The sequence below is a fragment of the Ochotona curzoniae genome, unplaced genomic scaffold (assembly GCF_017591425.1).
Source record: "Ochotona curzoniae isolate NIBS_2020 unplaced genomic scaffold, NIBS_Ocur_1.0 contig_1302, whole genome shotgun sequence".
Classification (NCBI taxonomy): domain Eukaryota; kingdom Metazoa; phylum Chordata; class Mammalia; order Lagomorpha; family Ochotonidae; genus Ochotona; species Ochotona curzoniae.
Window position 1 is genome coordinate 1140616 of NW_024465035.1, and position 19916 is coordinate 1160531.

Below are 19916 nucleotides of genomic sequence, written 5' to 3' on the forward strand. Positions count from 1 at the left end.
CTGCCTGAGGCGGGGCGGGCCGTGGGGCCCGGGAGCGGCGTGGACGGCTGCCTGAGGCGGGGCGGGCCGTGGGGCCCGGGAGCCCGCGTGTACGGCTGCCTGAGGCGGGGCGGGTCATGGGGCCCCGGGAGCGGCGTGGACGGCTGCCTGAGGTAGGCGGGCCGTGGGCCCCGGGAGCGGCAGGGACGGCTGCCTGAGGTAGGCGGGCCCCTCCCAGCCCGGCCTGCGCCCCGCGAGCTCCGCCCCACACGGGCAGCGGGCCACGGGCCGGGGCGAGCAGGCGCGGGCCCGCAGTGCTCCCGGGTGCTGGACGGCGCCGGGCCGCGCACCCAGAGCCCTGAGAGGAGTGGGAGCCTGCGCACCCAGAGCCCTGAGAGGAGTGGGAGCCCGCGCACCCAGCGCCCTGAGAGGAGTGGGAGCCCGCGCACCCAGAGCCCTGAGAGGAGTGGGAGCCCGCGCACCCAGAGCCCTGAGAGGAGTGGGAGCCCGCGCACCCAGAGCCCTGAGAGGAGTGGGAGCCCGCGCACCCAGAGCCCTGAGAGGAGTGGGAGCCTGCGCACCCAGAGCCCTGAGAGGAGTGGGAGCCCGCGCACCCAGAGCCCTGAGAGGAGTGGGAGCCCGGGCTGCGCCGCAGGTAAGGACGCGGGGCGCGAGAGGACCGGGGGCGACCCCAGGCCGGCGGCGGAACGCCGACCGTCAGTGCGCCCGCCTGGGGACAGGGCCCGTCCTAACCCCGAAGCCGGAGAGACGCGAGTTTCTGTCCCACTCAAGTTAAAAAGCAAGGCCTAGCCGCTCAGCGCCCCTGGAGTGTGCCGGGGATTCACGGCTCCCCACACGCCCCGGTGTAAGTCTTGAGTAAGACTAACAATTCCAGCGAAGAAGGCCACGGGCAAGCGTGCTTGTCTGCTGAGACCGTGGTGTGTGTGTGTGGGCGCGTTGGGGTACAGCTGGGTCGGGTGTGTGTGTGTGTGTGTGGGCACGTTGGGGTACAGCTGGGTCGGGGGTGTGTGTGTGTGTGTGTGGGCGCGTTGGGGTACAGCTGGGTCGGGTGTGTGTGTGTGTGTGTGGGCGCGTTGGGGTACAGCTGGGTCGGGTGTGTGTGTGTGTGTGGGCGCGTTGGGGTACAGCTGGGTCGGGTGTGTGTGTGTGTGTGGGCGCGTTGGGGTACAGCTGGGTCGGGTGTGTGTGTGTTGGTGCGTTGGGGTACAGCTGGGTCGGGTGTGTGTGTGTGTGTGGGTGCGTTGGGGTACAGCTGGGTCGGGTGTGTGTGTGTGTGTGGGGGCGCGTTGGGGTACAGCTGGGTCGGGTGTGTGTGTGTTGGTGCGTTGGGGTACAGCTGGGTCGGGTGTGTGTGTGTGTGTGTGTTGGTGCGTTGGGGTACAGCTGGGTCGGGTGTGTGTGTGTGTGTGGGCGCGTTGGGGTACAGCTGGGACGGGTGTGTGTATGTGTGTGTGGGCGCGTTGGGGTACAGCTGGGTCGGGTGTGTGTGTGTGTGTGTGTTGGTGCGTTGGGGTACAGCTGGGTCGGGTGTGTGTGTGTGTGTGGGCGCGTTGGGGTACAGCTGGGACGGGTGTGTGTGTGTGTGTGGGCGCGTTGGGGTACAGCTGGGTCGGGTGTGTGTGTGTGTGTTGGTGCGTTGGGGTACAGCTGGGTCGGGTGTGTGTGTGTGTGTGTGTGTGGGCGCGTTGGGGTACAGCTGGGTCGGGTGTGTGTGTGTGTGTGTGGGCGCGTTGGGGTACAGCTGGGTCGAGTGTGTGTGTGTGTGTGTTGGTGCGTTGGGGTACAGCTGGGTCGGGTGTGTGTGTGTGTGTGTGTTGGTGCGTTGGGGTACAGCTGGGTCGGGTGTGTGTGTGTGGGCGCGTTGGGGTACAGCTGGGACGGGGGTGTGTATGTGTGTGTGGGCGCGTTGGGGTACAGCTGTACAGCTGGGTCGGGAAGCGTGTTCCTTAACCTCCACTGACTCCTTGAAGGGTTCTGTGTATGGTGTGGCCCTGTCCCTGAAGCTCTGGGGACCAAGCAGGTGCTCCTGTCCTAGACTGCCTCCACCTACTCTCGTGACAGGCCAACTGATTGGGTCACTCGTGTCTGGACATCCACTGTCAAGTGCTCGGTGTATTTTTTGCCTGGAATGGTCCCCGTGTCTTTGTTGGCTCTGTTCTCAGGGTTGGTGGGGCAAAGGAGTTGCTCCGTGAGAACTGCCTGGGGGGCCTGGAGAATGGGGGACACCAGTCGGGGCTGGTGGCTGGCACCGTTCCTGGGGAGAGAGAGAGGGCAGCCTGGGTGTCGTCCCTGCGTGTGCTAGCCCCGGGAAGGACCGAAGCTGCAGGCTCGGTGTAGCTGTGCAGGCTGCCCGACCCCTGCAGCCGCCCTGGACAGACAGTGGTCGCTGGAGAAGTGCAACTGCCCCAGTGCAGTCGTGGCTGTTCAGGCTGACGCTGGGAAGGGTGGGGGCGGAAGCCAGGGCGGCCGGGGCCTGGGGGACTGTGCGGGGTGATTACAGGGAGCTGGGTTATCTGGTGCAGTGGATGGCCAGCAGTTATCAGGCTGGCAGGAATGAGGGTGTTCTGCAGGATAAAAGGCCTCCTGGGCTGCCACACTGGCAGGCCGGAGAATTGAATCTTTGAAGGCTCAGACCAAAGAAAATATAGCAAAGGATGTTGGGGAAACTAGGGCTGACAGGGCCTGAAATTGTCTCTTACAGGGTGTCTCCAGCCTATGCTAGCTGGGGATCCGGCTGCTGCTGCCCCCACTGCCCCCTGCCGCCCCCTGCCATCGGCCTTCCCCTGGGGGTGCTGATGGCCTGGGAATGCTCTGCTTCTCTAAAGGCAAGGAGCTTTAACATACATATATGTATTAAATAACAGATTGATAGAGACTTCCCACCTTCCTGGGCCCCGGGATCTCCAGCTCAGCCCCCCACAGGGTGAGCCGTCCTCTGCTTCCCCAGGTGGGTGTCAGCAGCGAGAACCCAAGCTTGCCCAGTGGGCTGTGCGGGTCCCAAGCTGCATCCTAGCCACTGGACCAGATGACTGGGAGCTTGGTAACCCCGGTACTGACAGAAAACCCGGCCCCAAATGCAAGCACCCGTGGGTAAATGAGCACAGCCCCAGGGGCAAACTTCTCCGAATATAAGCATGTGTGTGTGTCATAGAAGGTGAGTGAAGAGCCTGGCACGATGGCTCAGTGGATGAAAATCCTTCCCTTGCATGCACCAGGATTCCATATGGGCACTGGTTCATGTCCTGGCTGCCCTGCTTCCCATCCAGCTCCCTGCCTGTGGCCTGGGAAAGCAGTTGAGGACGGCCCAAGGTCTTAGTACCCTGCACCCACGTGGGAGACCCGGAAGAAGCTCCTGGCTGTGACCATTTGGGAAATGATCCATGGGATGGAAGAGCTTCATCTCTCCTTCTCTCCATAAATCTGATCTGCCTTTCTAATAAGATCATTTGTTTTTGTTGGAAAGGCAGATATACAGAGAGAATGAGAGATACAGAAAAAGATCTTCCATCTGCTGGTTCACTCCCCACATGGCTGCAACGGCCAGGGCTGAGCTGAGCTGATCCAACACCAGGAGCCAGTTGCGTTTGCTGAGGGCCAACCCTCTTGCGTGGTGGTAGATGTGCAGCTTCGTAGGGGAAAATGTCTGCCTGGCCTCCCGGGCGTCAGGGGCTCTCCACACCTAAGCTTTTGTATCTGTAGTGTGAAAGTCATTGTGCCTGATTCATAGGACCTTGAATGTATGCAGCAAGAAGCATGGGGCATGCTGGTGCAGTGCACGGCATGCCGTGTGGTAGATGCTGGGTGATTATCACACGCCTCTCCCCTGCAGTGCCCGCCGCCATGGTGAGCAGGCAGAAGGCCCCAGCCATAGGTGGGAAGTGTTGGTTCTCAGCTCCTTCCCGCCTGCAAGCAGAGGCCTCGTGTAGACCACCAATCAGAAAGCTTCTCGACAGTGAAGTCAGCGTTCTGTGCATTTTCATTCATTACTTCAAAGCACTTGACTGAGTGAAATCTTAAAAGGGAAGAAACTGCGATGTTGTAATTTATGTGGCTTTCAAGTTCAGGTATTTTATCATCTAGATAAATCTCCCAATGCATCTATGTTAAACCACTCTGGGCTGTGGCAGCTTTTAAATAAAGTGGCTTGTCCTGCCCACTGTCTGTCTACTCATTCATCAGAGCTCCTCCCGGACAGAGAGACCCCATTCTGTAGGCAGGCCTCAGGGCGGCAGCTCCTGCCTACCCTGTGACCGGTGATGCACAATGGTGTCTGGCAACCCACGGTGGACTCTGGCGTCCCTCGTGCACACACAGGTCCGCGCACCAGCCCAGAAACTTAGGAACTAGGAAGGAGTTTTTTTTACTGGTGTGCGTCTGGGCGATGTCTGGTTCCCTGGAGTGCTGGATTTGTATTTTGGGTGAGAATGACAACATCTTGCGATCATTTGAGCTCTTTCCACCCCAAGTGCCTGCTTTGGGCCTGGCCTCCCACTGGGTGATCTACATTTCTGTTTGTTTTTAAGATTTATTTTATTTATTTGAAAAGGCAGAGTTAGAGCAGGAAAGACACAGGGAGAAAGATGTTCTCCACTTGCCTGTTCATTTTCCAAGTGGCTGCAGTGGCTGAAGAAGCCAGCTGCTTCATCGGGGCCTGCCACATGGATGCAGGGGCCAAACACTGTCAAAGCATCCACCAGCCACCTTCCCTGGCACATTAGAAGGGAGCTAGACTAGAAGTGGAGCAGCCAGGGCACAAGTCAGTAGGCTTCTGAGATGCCAGTGCTGCAGATAGCTCAGTGTGCCGTGCCACAGTAACTGGATCCCTCGCCCCTCGCCCCATCTGTACTTCTGTCCCTGGAGCTGTGCAGAGGCACAGCTTGCTGCCAGCATGTGCTCCTGTGTCTGTTCCCTGCCTTCCTGTGCTACCAGTGGGAGTCTGGGTCACCCTTCCTCGCTCCCTTGCTAGCTCAAGCCTGGCACACCACCTGTCTCCCTGCCTCCCTCCCACACATGTTCCAGGTGCTCTCCTGGCGGTCTCCGTGACAAGCAGGACTGTCAGTCATGATGCTTATGGAGCCCACCTGTATCACATATATCATGAAACACTTAACGGAAGATCTCTGTCTCTATACGTTTCCTTCTTTCTGCCCTTCAAATAATCTTTCCAGTGGGACTGACACGGCAGTATGTTGAGGATCACTGAGCGTGGGCCTGTAAGTGTCGCCGGCCTCTGAAGACCCTTGGATGGAGCTGTGTGCTGCCGGGGACTTCTTAGGACGTGTTCTTCCAGGAACAGATGTGCTCTGACTTCCAAACAGAGGAGTAATTCTTACGCTGCCATTCAGTGACCCCACTAGAGTCGGCAGAGCCCCTTTGTAGGGTCTTTCTTAGGCATCCAGGTCCTCAGCACCTGCTCCTTCTGGCTGATTCTAGCTAACTCTGCTGGGTAATTGGAAAGAAGGCACTCGAGCCGTCTCTCTGCCCAGTGACCGAGCTCACCTGGGAGCCTGTCTGCTTGCTCCTGAGGCAGAGCTGCCTCACAGCTCTTAGCACATAGGTGAGCTGGCTGCAGACGCACCTGACCCCATGTGGCTGGGCAGGGTGGGCTGGCAGTGGACCCACCTGGGAAGAGTTGCTGCTGTTGCAGTAGGAGCTTGCTCCTTGCTGCCCACTCAGAACAGGGAGAGCGCAGCTGGAAACACCGGTTTAAAGTAAGATGTGATCCTGGCAGCCTTGGGAAGCGTCCCTTGTCCTTGCCTGGAGATTATTAGAGACCTGTTTTATCTGTGTGGCCAGAGCTGTTGACAGAGTACATCTGTAGGCCTCTGCGGTGGTGAGCTCCAGGCCTAATTCCATAATCCAGGAGCTGGGCTGCCATCCTCCCTGGAGCAAAGGCAGGAGTCGAGGTTGGCGACCACAGCCTACCCCTGGCAGGCGGGTGAGGGCCCTGCGCACGGGGCCAGTGGGAAGGGCTGGATTCCCAGGGCGCAGCTTTAGTAGGCTTGTAATCGTGGTACTCTTAGGCACGGAGAAGAGAAGTGGTTTTGGAAATCTGCCCTCTATAACGGCTGACATGCAGGGACGCTATTTATGCCACCAGAGAGTATGTGTTAAGTGGTAGGGATTTATGAAATGTGCCCACCAGTCAGCCTGCAACTTTGTAGAGCTCCTAGGATGGTTTTAAATTAAAGTCAGTCTTCTTCCTGTCTCCCCTTCCATCAGCCTCCCCCTCCCTCACTTCCTTTTCATAAAATGAAGCTGCTGTCAAGATGGGAGGTGGGGCCTGGCCGACAGAAGCAGAGGAAGCACATTAAAGGCAGAGGTGAGGGAGGGGAGGCCTCTGGAGACAGGAGGACAGTGGAGCAAGGCTGACAAACACCCATCAGTCTAGTTGTGTGTTAACCATGGCCAGATGCCTTCAGCAAGGGCAGGGGGCAGAGACACATGATGAAAACTCTGTGATGCTCACCAGGCCAGATGTGGGCTTGGTCCCTAGCATCCGGGAGAGAATGCATGTCAGTGTCAGTAAGAATCCCATTAGACCAGGTAAAGTGATGGCCTCCGAAGGGACAGGTGGTCACCAGCACCGAGCTCCTGTTGCCTGAATGATGCATACCAGTCTGACTGGAGATGACTCCTGACTTTCATATGTTCATTGCCAAGATCAGAAGTAAATGTGGACGGCACAAACCCTGCCCTGAGTGTCCAAGACTGCTTTTGCTTGTGGCTCCCCCTCCCCATTTCCTCTAAGATGTGTGATGCTGTGGGCCCGGCACGCGTCAGTGTTCTGTGTGGGAACAGGTGCAAGGATGTGAAGCCCACTTTCTATGTTGTACCTAATCAACGGAGCAAAGATGATAAAAATAGAGGTACTGTCTGTTCCATGGCGATGCCTCAGCTCTGAGCTGCTTCTGGGACTCGGCCTCAGGAAAACACCTAAAAGGACCGGAGAGATGCTGGAGAAAGAAACTGCGTCATTATTTATAATGGTGAGGACTTAGAAGAACCTGAATAGGCGCTGGAGAGGCCTAGTCCGATCGCAGCAGGCCGAGCTGCTGGGCTGGTGAGCAATGTTGACACGCATGGGCACGGGAGCTTGGGAAGCCTGCACATTCCTGGGGGGGTGGAATGGCCTGGCTTGACGGATGTGTTCAGAGACGCCTTTGTGGGAGCTGAGGTGGCAAATGCAGAATGCAATGGCATGTGATTTGGTTTTCCTAATTGCAGCTTTCTGTGTTGTTACTCCTATAACTTTTTTTTTAATCACCATCTTTTTGCTGCTTCTAGTTTTTTAAAGGTGTTTTTTTTTTTCCAGTAGGGGCTAGTACCATGGCATAGTAGGCAAAATCGCTGCCTCCAGCACTAGCATGCCGTATGGGCAATGGTTCTGATCCTGGCAGCCCCACTTCCCATCCAGCTCCCTGCGTGTGGCCTGGGAAGGCAGTAGAGGATGGACCCTGTACCCACAGGGGAAACTTGGAAGAAGCTGCTGGCTTTGGAGCAGCCCAGCTTTGACTTGCATTTGGGAAAGACAAGTATATGGAAGATCTCTCTGCCCCCTCTGTAATTCTGCCTTTCGAATAAAAGTAAAAATAAAATAAAAAAAATTATGTTTAGAATTATTTATTTAAAAGGCAGAGTTTACAGAGAGGGGAGAAACAGAAAGAAAGGGGGAGAGATATCTTCCATCCGCAGGTCCTACCCCCCACATGGCTATATCGGCCAGGGCTCGGCCAGGCTGAACCCAGAAGCATCAGCCAGGTCTCCCACATGGATGCAGGGGGCATTTCCAGCTGCTTTCCAGGTGTGTCAGCAGGAAGCTGGAACTTGAACTGGCACCAATACGCAGTGCTGGAGTGACAGGTAGTGATTTAATTCACCATGCATGGCACTGGTGCCAGCTGTTTGCAGGTCTCTGTATGCCTCCTATAGGCTAATCCCAAGTTGAATCATTGGTAAGTTCTAAAGCCATGTGTGGCTCCTTGCTTCTAGGGACATACAATGAGAACCTGGATAGAGTGGGTACAGACAGGCTCATCCAGGCCCTGTAGACCAACATTCCCTGCATTCTGAAGCTGAAGAAAGCCCCTGGCCCACTTCATCTCCGGTGGCATTGAGGGTGAGATGAAGATTTGGGTTTGCAACCTTTGGGAACTTTGCTGGAAGTCCTTCATTGCCCTGAGCATGCCTACACGGTCCTCCCACGCACACACACCCTGCAGTGGCCTGGGACAGCCACGCATCCTGTGGCTTTCATTGCTCTGAGCATCTCTATACACGTCCTCCCATGCACACACACCCTGCAGTGGCCTGGGACAGCCACGCATCCTGTGGCCTTCATTGCTCTGAGCATCTCTATACATGTCCTCCCACGCACACACACCCTGCAGTGGCCTGGGACAGCCACGCATCCTGTGGCCTTCATTGCTCTGAGCATCTCTATACACGTCCTCCCATGCACACACACCCTGCAGTGGCCTGGGACAGCCACGCATCCTGTGGCCTTCATTGCTCTGAGCATCTCTATACATGTCCTCCCACGCACACACACCCTGCAGTGGCCTGGGTCAGCCATGCGTCCTAGAACTGTCCTCCCAGGGCACCAGCAGGTGCCACTGCTGTCCCTGGCTGCGCAGGTGCTGTTCCATAGGGGAATTCAGAGTTCAGGACCCCGGGAGGAAGGAGCCCCCATGTAGAGAAATGCACATGCTGGTAGCCTGCTCTGAGGTGGCCAAGGCACAGTGGCGACAACCTGCCGAAATGCCCTTCCCAGAGTAGCATGGACGTAGCAGTGTTCTAAACGAAGCTGATCAGACCTGTAGTCCCCTGCTCAGTACAGATGTGGTCACATGAACTGGAAGGCTGCTTTAAGTAGTAAACAGCCAGAAAGTTTAAGTAAAAAGTCACGAGGAGAAAACTTTAAATAGCAGAAATGTTGCCGTATCCCGCCCCCCATGAGTGGGGGCAGAGTGCAGTGTCTGACTTCAATGATAGAATGCTGGTGCTCGCAGCTCTGCCACTCCTCCAAGACGGCATGCATGCAAGCTTCCCCCTCTGTCGTTTTCTTGATTACATCAAGATTATCTTAAGAGAAGAATTGAACCTTGTTTGTAACAACCCACGTTTCTGTCTCTTGTACAGACTGTACTAGGAATGCTGGATTTACTGTGCTGCCGCTGGCAGCAGAGGCCGGGAAGCATGTCTGTAGCCGTGGCTTTATGGGCTGCATCGCTGCCTGTATGTGGAGACGCTCATTTCCAAAATAAGCTCTCTATAAGCTGTGCGTCAAAATGTCTCCCCACACCTGCTGCAGGATGTAGCTGTGCTGGTGTTTCCACTTCATTCACTCTGTGCTTCTGCAAGTCCCGGTCCCATTAGGGTTTGCTTCTGTGCATGGAGGCTTAGCAGCAGAGATGTGGGCACCACACAGACTCTAGAAACACTCTGTGTGTTTATTCTTATCAGGTCTGTTGGAACACTACCGACAAAGCCCTTCTTCCTCCAAGAGGTGATTTAAAATGACTCACGTGGCAAGCACAAGATGTTTTAGCAGCTAGGTTCATGTGGTTGGGTGTATGGGTATTTTAGAATTTGTATAGGGGGAAAAAATCTAGATGTCAGTGTTTTAGAGAAATGAAGCCATTTCCCTTGAAATTGTGGTCTTGTTCCAAAAAGTCTGGAAGACAGACACCCCATGTTTCCCAATGACACCCACGGCCATTTGCACTGTATTGGATGATATTGAGACACTGTCGTTAATGATTGTTAGCCTTGTCAAATGTGAACATGTTTTGTGGTTAAGTGGGGAACTGTATTTGAGAAAGTGTCTCGTTTTTTAAAGTATTTAGAGGTTAAAGTTGGCTGTTTATAAGGGACCTTAATGTATTTCAGGAGGGAGACGGTGAAGAAAAAGTGGAAGTGTCCTCATGCTCGTTGGGGCACCTCCTGTGGCTTTACATTAATTATGCCATTTCTGTGCTTTTCATCACACACAACAAACAAAAAGGTTCTGTCTGAGGCTGAGCTGGAGCCACCCTGTGGGTGAAGAACCTCCCAGAAGATGCGCTGCTGGAGGAGGGGCTGTGCATGGGCGCAGCGGCTGAGGGTCAGCCGTGTCAGGGTTGGGGTGCATTGGTCGAGCCGTTCATGGTCAGTCCTGGATCGGAGAACAGCTGGCCACCTGTGCGTTGATGCCCGATCATGCAGACTCTTCTCTGGAACCAGCTTTTCCTTCCTCATGGTCCCTCTCCCAAGGGTATGACGAGCGGATAAAAGGGCCGTGGGTTCCTCCTGCCTAACAGGAATTATGTTCTTCACTTCAAATTGCCCAACATGTCGTCTTTGGCAAGTGCTGTGGTCTTTTTGGTTATACATGATTTTTTTTTTTTTTTACAAACTTACCTTTGGAACAGATAACCAGATTCCCGATCTCCTGCTGCGTCTCCTGCTTTGTGTGTTTCCTTATCAAAGGAGCCAGCTGGTGGGCGGAGCGTGTGCTGTAACCGTGAGATGACAGCATTTCCAGGGACTTAACCAGCTCTGTTACAGACGTCACTGCTGCCGGGGCCCCGATGAGCTCTCTCAGTCTGTGGCTTTCCTGGAAGCTTCTGGACACACGAAGGCGTCACAGCTGACCTCTTCATTGTCATCTCATAAATTTTTATTGAAATGAATTGTGTCAGATCAATAGATCTGCAGACCCATTGCTGTTTTGTTTTTCTTTTTGAGTTGGGATGTTCAGATGCATGTGGTAGAACGCTGTCCGTGAAGGAAGCATTCATTTTAACCGTGCAGTCAATTCTCAATTAACAAGGGTAATGGAGTGGAAGGAGGTCGCTGATAATCAAAACCCAGGATGGGAATGAGATTACAGTCAACACTGGAGTTTCTGGGGGCTGATTAGCTCATCGATGCCTTAATTGAGGTTAGGACACAGTGGGCTCCCAGGATGCCATGCCTTTGGCCGTGGGCCAGCGGCTACTGCCCCCCGCCCCCACCTTCTGTGTCCTGGCAAGGAGAAGGGCTGCCTCACTGGGCAGGTCTGGTGCCTGGCTCAGGGGGTGATGGTGGCAGACTTCAGTGAGGGAGCCAGGGAGAGCTGGCCTTGTCGCCTTGCTAAGGTAGTGAGGTCCTCCGGAGACATCAGAATCTCCTGGAGAGCTTCTCAAACCCCACATTGCTCCCCCTCGGTGCTGTGTCTGAGCAGGTGGCCTGGAACGAAACCTGGGAATCTGCATTTCTAGCAAATGCAGCTGTGCCCAGGTGAAGCAGGTGTGTGGGCTGAAAGGGGCTGCTCGCTCAAGCAGGTTTGTCATTGCACACTGCATGTTAGACTCCCTGTGGAGCTCTGGCACCCCGACCTCTGCAGGTGCATGGGCTAGCTGTGTGCAGGCTGTGCTGGGGAGCGGGTGTGGTTTGTCATGTATGTCCAACGCTGCCCAACACCGTCCCTCACCTCAGATGGCAGCATGGAGGTCTCACGATTTCTCCTCTATCTTTATCCTGAAGTCCCTCTCCCATGTAAGCAACCTGATTTCTTTGAAGCAGACCATGTACCTCCTTCGTGTAGGAAAGCCAGTTTTGTAGGCCAAACATAGAACATGCCAGTAAGCATGACGTTGTCCAATTCTCCCTGGAATCGCCATGCAGCCCATCACACCTAGGGACTTCTCCCCGAGACCTGTGCATTTGGTTGATTTTTCTATTGCAAAGGCAATGGAATACGTGATTTCTTTTCTTTTCTTTATAGGCACTCATGGGCCAGGCAGGGCTAGCTAAGTTCACTGTGACTCGTGCTGTTCTGCCACTGAGGCAAGCAGTCTGACTGCAGGTAGTGTAGGACAGCCCCCAGTTAGGTGATGATCTTGACTTTTACATAAAGCGATTCAGCAACAGTAGGATAGATGCCCAGTAATGGACTGCCACTCCCCTGCGTCTCAGAATGCCTGCTGGGCAGGCCCCTGTCTGGGCCCACTTGTGCTTGAAGTTCCAGAACAGACTAAGTGATTTATGATAGAAGAAATTACAACACTGAGTGGCTGCTTCAGGAAGGGGCCCCTGCGGGGGACTCCAGCAGTGAAAGGGTCCCTGAGCCTGGAAGGGTGGCTGCTTCAGGAAGGGGCCCCCAGAGGACTCTGGGGTGAAGGGCTGCAGTTCCTTGGGTGTGCGCACTTGTTGGCACTCATCAAATTGTGCCCTGGAGAACTGTGCATTTCATGGCGGGGTCAAACGAAGGACAACAGAAGGCTAAAGCAGCACAAAACTGTAGTTAATGCTGTGTGTTGAAGTGGCATGTGCATAGGGGTAAATGCCTTGCTTGTTTGTATCTTATGTTGTATCTTATGTTATCCAAAACAGGAGCTGGCTTGGTGAATGGATGGAGGGATAGCTAGGTGATAGAATAGACATAATAAAATATTAATAGTAGACTCTAGGTGACAGCTATCAAAGTGATCCTCTGACATGTTCTCAGCTTGTGCTATGTTTGAAAATCTCCTGTCATCAGCATTGGGCGAACACTGGCTCCCAACAGTGCTTCAGCCATACAGTGCAGCCTTGGAGTGTGGGCCACCCCAGCCAGGAGTGCCAGGGGTAGGAGAATAGGGGGACAGTGAGCCATACACCGGAGCCCTGGAGCAAGGGGAGTGCTTACCATGGATAACCGAGGATCGGGTCCATGAACGCGCATGTGACTAACAGAACACGTCTGCCCTTCAGCCTCTCCGCTGCTGCCCGTGGCCTGGGAACCTGGCTGTCTCCTGGCCATGTGAATGCAGTTGTCTAACTCTTTTAGTTCCCAGTTTCACAGCCGACCAACAGGCTCATGAGTTAAACTGTGTTGCTTGCAGCAGCTGTGTACATGCTGGAATTTTGTCCAGGATGACCCAAACTCCTACCTGCTTTGGTAAACTTTCTGCCATCACTTCCACTTAGTAGAGAGATTAGGACAGCAACAAAAGTGTGCAGACCAGCAGGTAGAGGCTGTACCTCCCCAGAGAGAGGGCCCCAAGCACAGGGCAGTGACTGGGGGGTGGATGCTAACAGCCTAAAGTGGGCTGGACATGGAGGTGAACAGCTTAGAGTGGACTGGACATGGAGATTAGCAGCCTACAATGGGCTAGTAGGGTGGATGCTAACAGCCTAAAGTGGGCTGGAGGTGGATGTGAACAGCCGAGAGACCTGAGGCGTCTTTGTAGTCACTTTGGCACTTCATGCTACAGCTCACGGGCCAGAAATGGACTCATGTCCACATCTAGCCATTCACTGGCCAAGCAGATGGGACCAACATGGTGGGTGAGTTGTCATGCATGGTTCATGATGGTTCATGACTGGGTCTATGTCCTTCGTCCCTGATGCAGAATAAAATTGGGGGTTCCTGGCCAGGAGACAGGGGAGTGGCAGTGTCGCAGCAATGGCGAGGGACTTCTCCTCGGTCACACCACACTCCCTCTGCAACCTCTGCTCTTGGACAGCAATGAGCCTACAACATCTCAGTCCACACTGCATTTTATACTTGAATGGACTTCATGGACTAGTAAGTTTATCCCATACAGGTGAACTCGCATGAACCCAAAGCCTCAGTGTCCTCACTGTGGAGCTGATTCCTGCAGGAGCTGCCCTAGGCTTAACCTGACCTCTGGGCAAGGAGACACTCGAGCTGCACCATTGACCTTGCGGCCAGCCCCTTCTGCCTGATCTGAACCCAGCCCTGCCTTTTGCCTACATGCCTGGGCAGCTGCATTCCCCTCACTGCAGGGTGGAGGAAGCCGTGGCATGTGCCCCCACAGATTGCTGTGTGTCATGAGCCAAGGAGCCAACTAGCCTCCTTGCTTTTATATCATTGGCAGTAAGGAAAGTTAAGGTCTGACTTTGAGAGAGGAATCCTGGTGCATGGTCAGCCAGAGTGTCATGTGTAATATGCTGGAGCCTGTATCGGGCTTCTTAGCCTGTCCAGCCCAGACACATGTCAGCCAGCATCAAGTCCGTGGTTCTACAAAGGGCAGGGCTGGCAAGTGCTAAAAGTCCTTGTGATCATTAATTGATTGTCCATAAGAGATGGGTTGCTTGTAAACATCCATTTCAACTCTGTTTTGCTACACATCATCAATAGTGAAGGTCTAGTTTTTAATTGTAATTCCTTCAGTGCAACGAGAGTCACACACTGGCATCTGCTCCTACAAGAAGGTTTTTCATTCCTGTTATCACCACTCTTGTGATGCATTTTTATTTGTGTAACATGTTTGTTAAATTCATGTTGTTTCCACCCTGTTGTGGCCTGTGCTCACTGGCTCTGTATTTTAGAGGATATATAATGGCAGTGTAGCAGGACTGATATGTTCAGATATGGAGACAAAGTGCTGTTTGTCTCCGTACATGCAGACCAAAGACGGACTCCCAGTGAAAGAATTGAATACATCCTAACAGCAAGATGGTGGACTCTCTGACAATGTCCATGCCTACATTGTCGGGAAACACTTCAATAACAGCATGACGGACTTGTGACTGGGGAAATCAGTGGGGTGAGCGGAGAGGAAGAGACCCTGGGGAAGGACAGAGGCAACCCCAGAGCCTATGGAACTGCATAAAACAAAAGAAAATGTTTGTAAAGGTTTATTTATTTTTTGTGAAAAGGCAGATATACAGACAGGAGGAAAGACAGAGAGGAAGATCTTCCATCCACTGGTTCACTCCCCAAGGGGATCCTGCCAAGACAGTGCTTCTAGGTGCTGAGAGGTCCCAGCGGTCTCTGCCTGACCTGGGGTCCCCTTCATTGGTTCTGAGCAATGGATCTCACCCTTGCAGGGCAGGCCTGATGCTTGGCGCTTGCAAGGCAAGCTGCTGGTTGTCAGCTTAATTCTCTGCTACTGCTTCCTGCATGGCAAAGCCTGGGTGCTTCTCGCCATTGGCCCTTTTCCTTGCAGCGAGCTGGCCAGCAGCCATGACCTGGGGCGTAGCTGTTCATCAGAAGGCATGACCTGGCCATGCGGCTACCACTGCTTAGTTCCAGAAAGCTGAGCTGTGAGGGCTGGTGCTGTGTGGAAGGCTGTCGCGGTGGGACATGGGGTTGGCCTTCGTCGAGAACACTGTCCCGGGGTGACATGTCCCAGGCCATGCTGGCCTGTGAGCTCCCGAGGGCCACCCTCGGGGAACTAACCAGACAACACGCGTCTGGAAGCAGGTGTGAAGGGTAGAGTCCCACTGTAAACAGGGAGCAGAGCAGGAAAGGAGCCCAGAGGCCCTGGGGCCACGTGCTGCACGAGACTCCTGTGAGCGTTCTGGGAGGTGACGGGCATCGCCTCCATCTCCCCTGTAGCGCACGGAAGCTTGGAGAAGTTGCTTAGGCTCCTCAGCAGAGCCGCTGCCTCCTGGTATGCCAAGCCAGCCCCGCCTGGCCCTCCGTAAACCCGGTGGCTGTCCCAACACCTCCTTTTTAGCATACCATTTGCAGTTATCCCCCAACTCGGGAGCATGGGGCAATGAACTTGTTTGGACCTACTAGAACAGGGCTGCCAAGAGGCCTCTGTCTCCCTGGACTCCCATGGTCAGGAGGCGGACTCAGTCGGCATCTTGTCTTCCAGGGGAAGGCAGGCTGAGCTGCTCACCCCGACAAGGCAAGTGCCACTCTGCTTTTGTTCTCCTCTGTGCCCCATGCCCATAGCTACACGAATGAGCCCGGCCTTGTTGGAAAGAAAAAGCGCCAGAGTTTGTGTCGAGCGTGATTACCTTGGGGAAGAGCTGACACCTTCCCAGTCATGGAAGTGACGTCAGGTTACTGAAGAATGTGCCCGTCAGCCCTGCGAGTACAAACCCTTCTCTTCTTGTTTTCTCTCAGATGAGACTCCCGATCAAGAGGTGTGTATGATGAAAGGTGTTTGTGGTTTCCTTTGCCTCGCTGCCAGGAGCCACCTGCTTTATGTCTGTAATAAATGGCTGTGTCCACAGCCCCATCCCAGCCGGGCTCACTGCGGGGAAACTGGCTGCCTCCCAAGCGTCACCTCCCCAGCTGCCCTGCGACAGGTCAGAGCTGGTGCCTGTGGGGGCATTGGCTGACCCAGGTGAGGCAGCAGCAGCAGCGAAGGCCCTCTGGGTGGGACGGGGACTGCCCCTGGCGACGGGCCCAGGAGCCCAGGGGCAGCTGGAGCCTGCCTGATGTGTCCTGATGCACTTGCAGAGCACTTGCTCTCAGTAAAACTCCCAGCAGGCATGCACCTGTTTCAGACCCTCCAGAGACCCTCCCTCCTCAAACTCCGCAGAGCCCTGGGGGCTTCGGTGAGCCTTCCCCTTGCCCCTCCACCACTCAGCTGCTTCATCCAGACCCCAGGCCTCCATGGCACTACGGCCTATGCTTGGTGCTGCATCCCTCCCATCCCTTCCCCAGCTCAGCTACAGCCACAAACTCACACAGACAGCAGGAGCAGCCCTGAGTCAGTGCCTGCATGCATTTCCTGTGGCTGCTGCAGATCACTTGTCGCCCCAGACCTGAGCATCAGACAACACAGGATTCTGCTCTCCCAGGGCTGCAGGGCAGGGCAGGGCAGCCTCCCCAACTGGAGGCTCTGGGCCAGTCTGCTGTTGCCTTGTCCAGCATCTGCAGCCCCCAGAGGCTCTTGGCTGGTCTGTTGCCTTGTCCAGTGTCTGCAGCCCCCGGAGGCTCTGGGCTGGTCTGTTGCCTTGTCCAGCATCTGCAGCCCCCAGAGGCTCTTGGCTGGTCTGTTGCCTTGTCCAGTGTCTGCAGCCCCCGGAGGCTCTGGGCTGGTCTGCTGCCTTGTCCAGTGTCTGCGGCCCCCGGAGGCTCTGGGCTGGTCTGCTGCCTTGTCCAGGGTCTGCGGCCCCCGGAGGCTCTGGGCTGGTCTGCTGCCTTGTCCAGTGTCTGCAGCCCCCGGAGGCTCTGGGCTGGTCTGCTGCCTAGTCCAGCGCCTGCAGCTGTTCTACAGCCGATGCAGGAGGCGATAAAGATGTGTAAATGTGCAGGGCTGACACACTCAGGAGGGAGGTGGGGTGACTATTCCGGGGGGCAGTACATGCTGAGGACAGAGCCCTGGGGTGGCAGCTGTGCTGAGGGCATTTCCAAGGTCATAACTCCCATTTGCAGAAGCAGCATGTTGCAGGGAGTAGTGGGTGAATGTAAATGTGGGAGGTGGGAGGGCTGGAGCCAGCAGGCCAGGGACTGGAGGTGGGCCTGCTTGCCCGGCCTCCAGGTTAATGATCATTTCATCAAGCCCTGTACCTCCTTCCCAGCTTGTTAAAGCCTGCAGCCGCCATCAAGGCTTACCATGCCCCCTCATATGCTTCCCGGTGAGCAGCCATGCTCAGTGCCAATGTTCCCACACTGACTTCATCTGGACACAGGTGAACAGGGCAGAGGGGGCACTTCCACAGCATGCATCTTACTGAGTGTGTGGTGCAGTTCGCCTTCCAATCAGAGCAAGGTTGAGTCTGCTGTAGGTCACGCAGGGTGAGTCGATATCCATTCTATCCCTGTATTCCTCTGACTTTGGCTTGAGAGGGGGTGTGCAACTGAAGCAAGGTGCAGCACACATAGGTACAGGTGGTCTCACCTCGTTCCCGAGCCTGAGCAAACACACGCTGTGCCCTGCTGCCCGTGATGTGCCTCCGACGGGACACAGTCCCCGTGGAAGAGGTGGGCACACACGCTGTGCCCTGCTGCCCGTGATGGGCCTCCGACGGGACACAGTCCCCGTGGAAGAGGTGGGCACACACGCTGTGCCCTGCTGCCCGTGATGGGCCTCCGACGGGACACAGTCCCCGTGGAAGAGGTGGGCACACACGCTGTGCCCTGCTGCCCGTGATGAGCCTCCGACGGGACACAGTCCCCATGGAAGAGGTGGGCACACACGCTGTACCCTTGACTAGGAACAGGAAGGAGAAGGTGTGGAAGAGCCAGCAGGGCAGGAGCTAGGCAGAATGGGATGCACACAGCCCACATGTGGAGCCTGGGATCAAGCTGTGGCCCTGCCCCGACTCTGTCTCCTCCAAATGCCGATACGGACTGGCAGCGGGTCATAATGCCAGCAGTGGGTTCCCTAGTCTCACTCCCAGCTGTTAGAGGCATTTAGAGTGAACCAGAAGTCAGGGATGCTTGCTCCATCATCTTCTTCCCCTTCTTCTCCCTCCTTTTTCATCTGCCTTTTACGTAAATCTTTGAAAAAGAAAAGTTATTTATTCTCCCCAACATCATACATCATTGCCTCTGATGTCCTTCTATTCAAGGAAATGTTCTAATTTACAGTTTCTGAGAGCCTTTTAAAAATGGTTCAAAACCCCAGATTACTCTGTGGGGTGCTGCAGCTACCTGTTTTAATGGCCATGGAAATTTATATTTCATCAAAAAGAAAAAGAGCATTTAAGAGCTCCGTAAGTGTGGTCAACAGCTGCTCTCCTCCAAGGGATGCCTCGCCAGGTGATATTGCAGGGACCTGCCAGCAGGGGGCGCGTCCGCTGCAGCAGCAAAGCCGAAACTAAGATAAGGACCCCATACCACTGTGCTCTGGGTGCCCAGGTGGTGCCCTGGGCCTCACAGCCAGCAACTGGCCAGCACCTCCGTCTCCTGGGAGCTCCAGGCTGGCAGCTGACATCCAGAAACAAAGCAGACGTCCCACTTGCTCCAAGGGATGTGCTGTCTGATGGGTAGGAAAGGCACACGGGCAGGTGTTCTTCCCTGAAAGGTGATGGATATTCAGACAAGGTTGGTGCCAGGAGAGCCGGCTCAGCCCAGCAGCCTTGTGCCTGCCCAACCTCTTGGGTCAGGAGAGCCGGCTCAGCCCAGCAGCCCTCTGCCTGCCCAGCTCCTGGTGCCAGGAGAGCTGGCTCAGCCCGGCAGCCCTCTGCCTGCCCAGCTCCTGGTGCCAGGAGAGCCGGCTCAGCCCGGCAGCCCTCTGCCTGCCCAGCTCCTGGTGCCAGGAGAGCTGGCTCAGCCCGGCAGCCCTCTGCCTGCCCAGCTCCTGGTGCCAGGAGAGCCGGCTCAGCCCAGCAGCCCTCTGCCTGCCGCCCTCTGCCTGCCTGCCCAACCTCTGGGGTCAGGAGATCTAGCTCACCTCAGCAGCCCTGTGCCTGCCCAGCTCCTAGTGCCAGGAAAGCCTGCCCACTGCCTGGCCAGTTGTGTCCCTGCTCTGTGGCTGACACTGCACTGAGTCCTCCAATCCCCAGTTCCTTTGCCTTGCTGCTTCCCAATGCAGAGGCTGCAAAGCAAATGGATTCTGCAGCCTCTTCTTGTAGCTAGAGCGGCCGTGTGGCCTTGTTCTGACCAGTGAGGCAGAAAAGCCCTCTGCAGGAAGGTCCTGAACACCTCTGGAGTCTTTAATGAAGCGGAAGAGAGCTGTGACTCAGCTGTTTGGCCTTCCTCCTGGCCTGCTGCAGATCGTGGTGGCTGCAGCATCAAGACCCCAGGGGGAAGCCAGGTCATTGTTGGAGCCTGTAATCTGATGCCATTCGCTGCCTAGGTCTAGATGTTTTATGTGCTGGGGTAGCAAATGAGCCACAGAGGTTAGCTGTCCAGGACTGGCGGCCACATGCATTCCTAACCGAGCCACACCCACACCTAGCAGGGAGTTGGTGAATGGTGGCGGAAGTCGTAGATGATGATCTCATCTGTGCCGGTTGCTGGGAGTGTGCGGCGTGCAGGAGCACAGCCCGTGCAGAGGCTGGAGTGCAAAGCAGGGAAAAGGCCACTGTCCCACTTGTGCACAGCCCATGAGCTGTGGGTCCCAGGGCCTCTCCGAGTGAGAGTGTGTGCAGGAGAGCCAAAAGGCAGCCGTGCCTTGGTAATCTCCTCTCCGAAGGGGCGCCCCCTCTTTCTGCAGCTCTGTTATTAGATTAGAGAGCCTGTCCCCCATTTCAGAGGAGGAGGCGAAGGTGAGCCTTGCTGGGCACACAGCACCTCCTCCTCCCTGGTCGTG

General features: G+C 55.5%; 1 protein-coding gene across 3 annotated transcripts in view; it reads left to right on the forward strand.

The window, feature by feature from the left end:
• The first annotated feature begins 591 nt into the window (after window positions 1-591).
• Window positions 592-19916, forward strand: part of NMNAT3 (nicotinamide nucleotide adenylyltransferase 3) — a 51973-nt gene continuing 32648 nt past the window's right edge. The window contains exon 1 of one of the 3 annotated variants that reach the window (XM_041004179.1): window positions 592-634. The gene's annotated coding sequence lies outside the window, so the exon portion shown is untranslated. Of the gene's footprint in view, window positions 635-792; window positions 845-19916 lie in introns of those variants that run through there. The other 2 variants (XM_041004188.1, XM_041004196.1) reach the window with 2 other exon arrangements.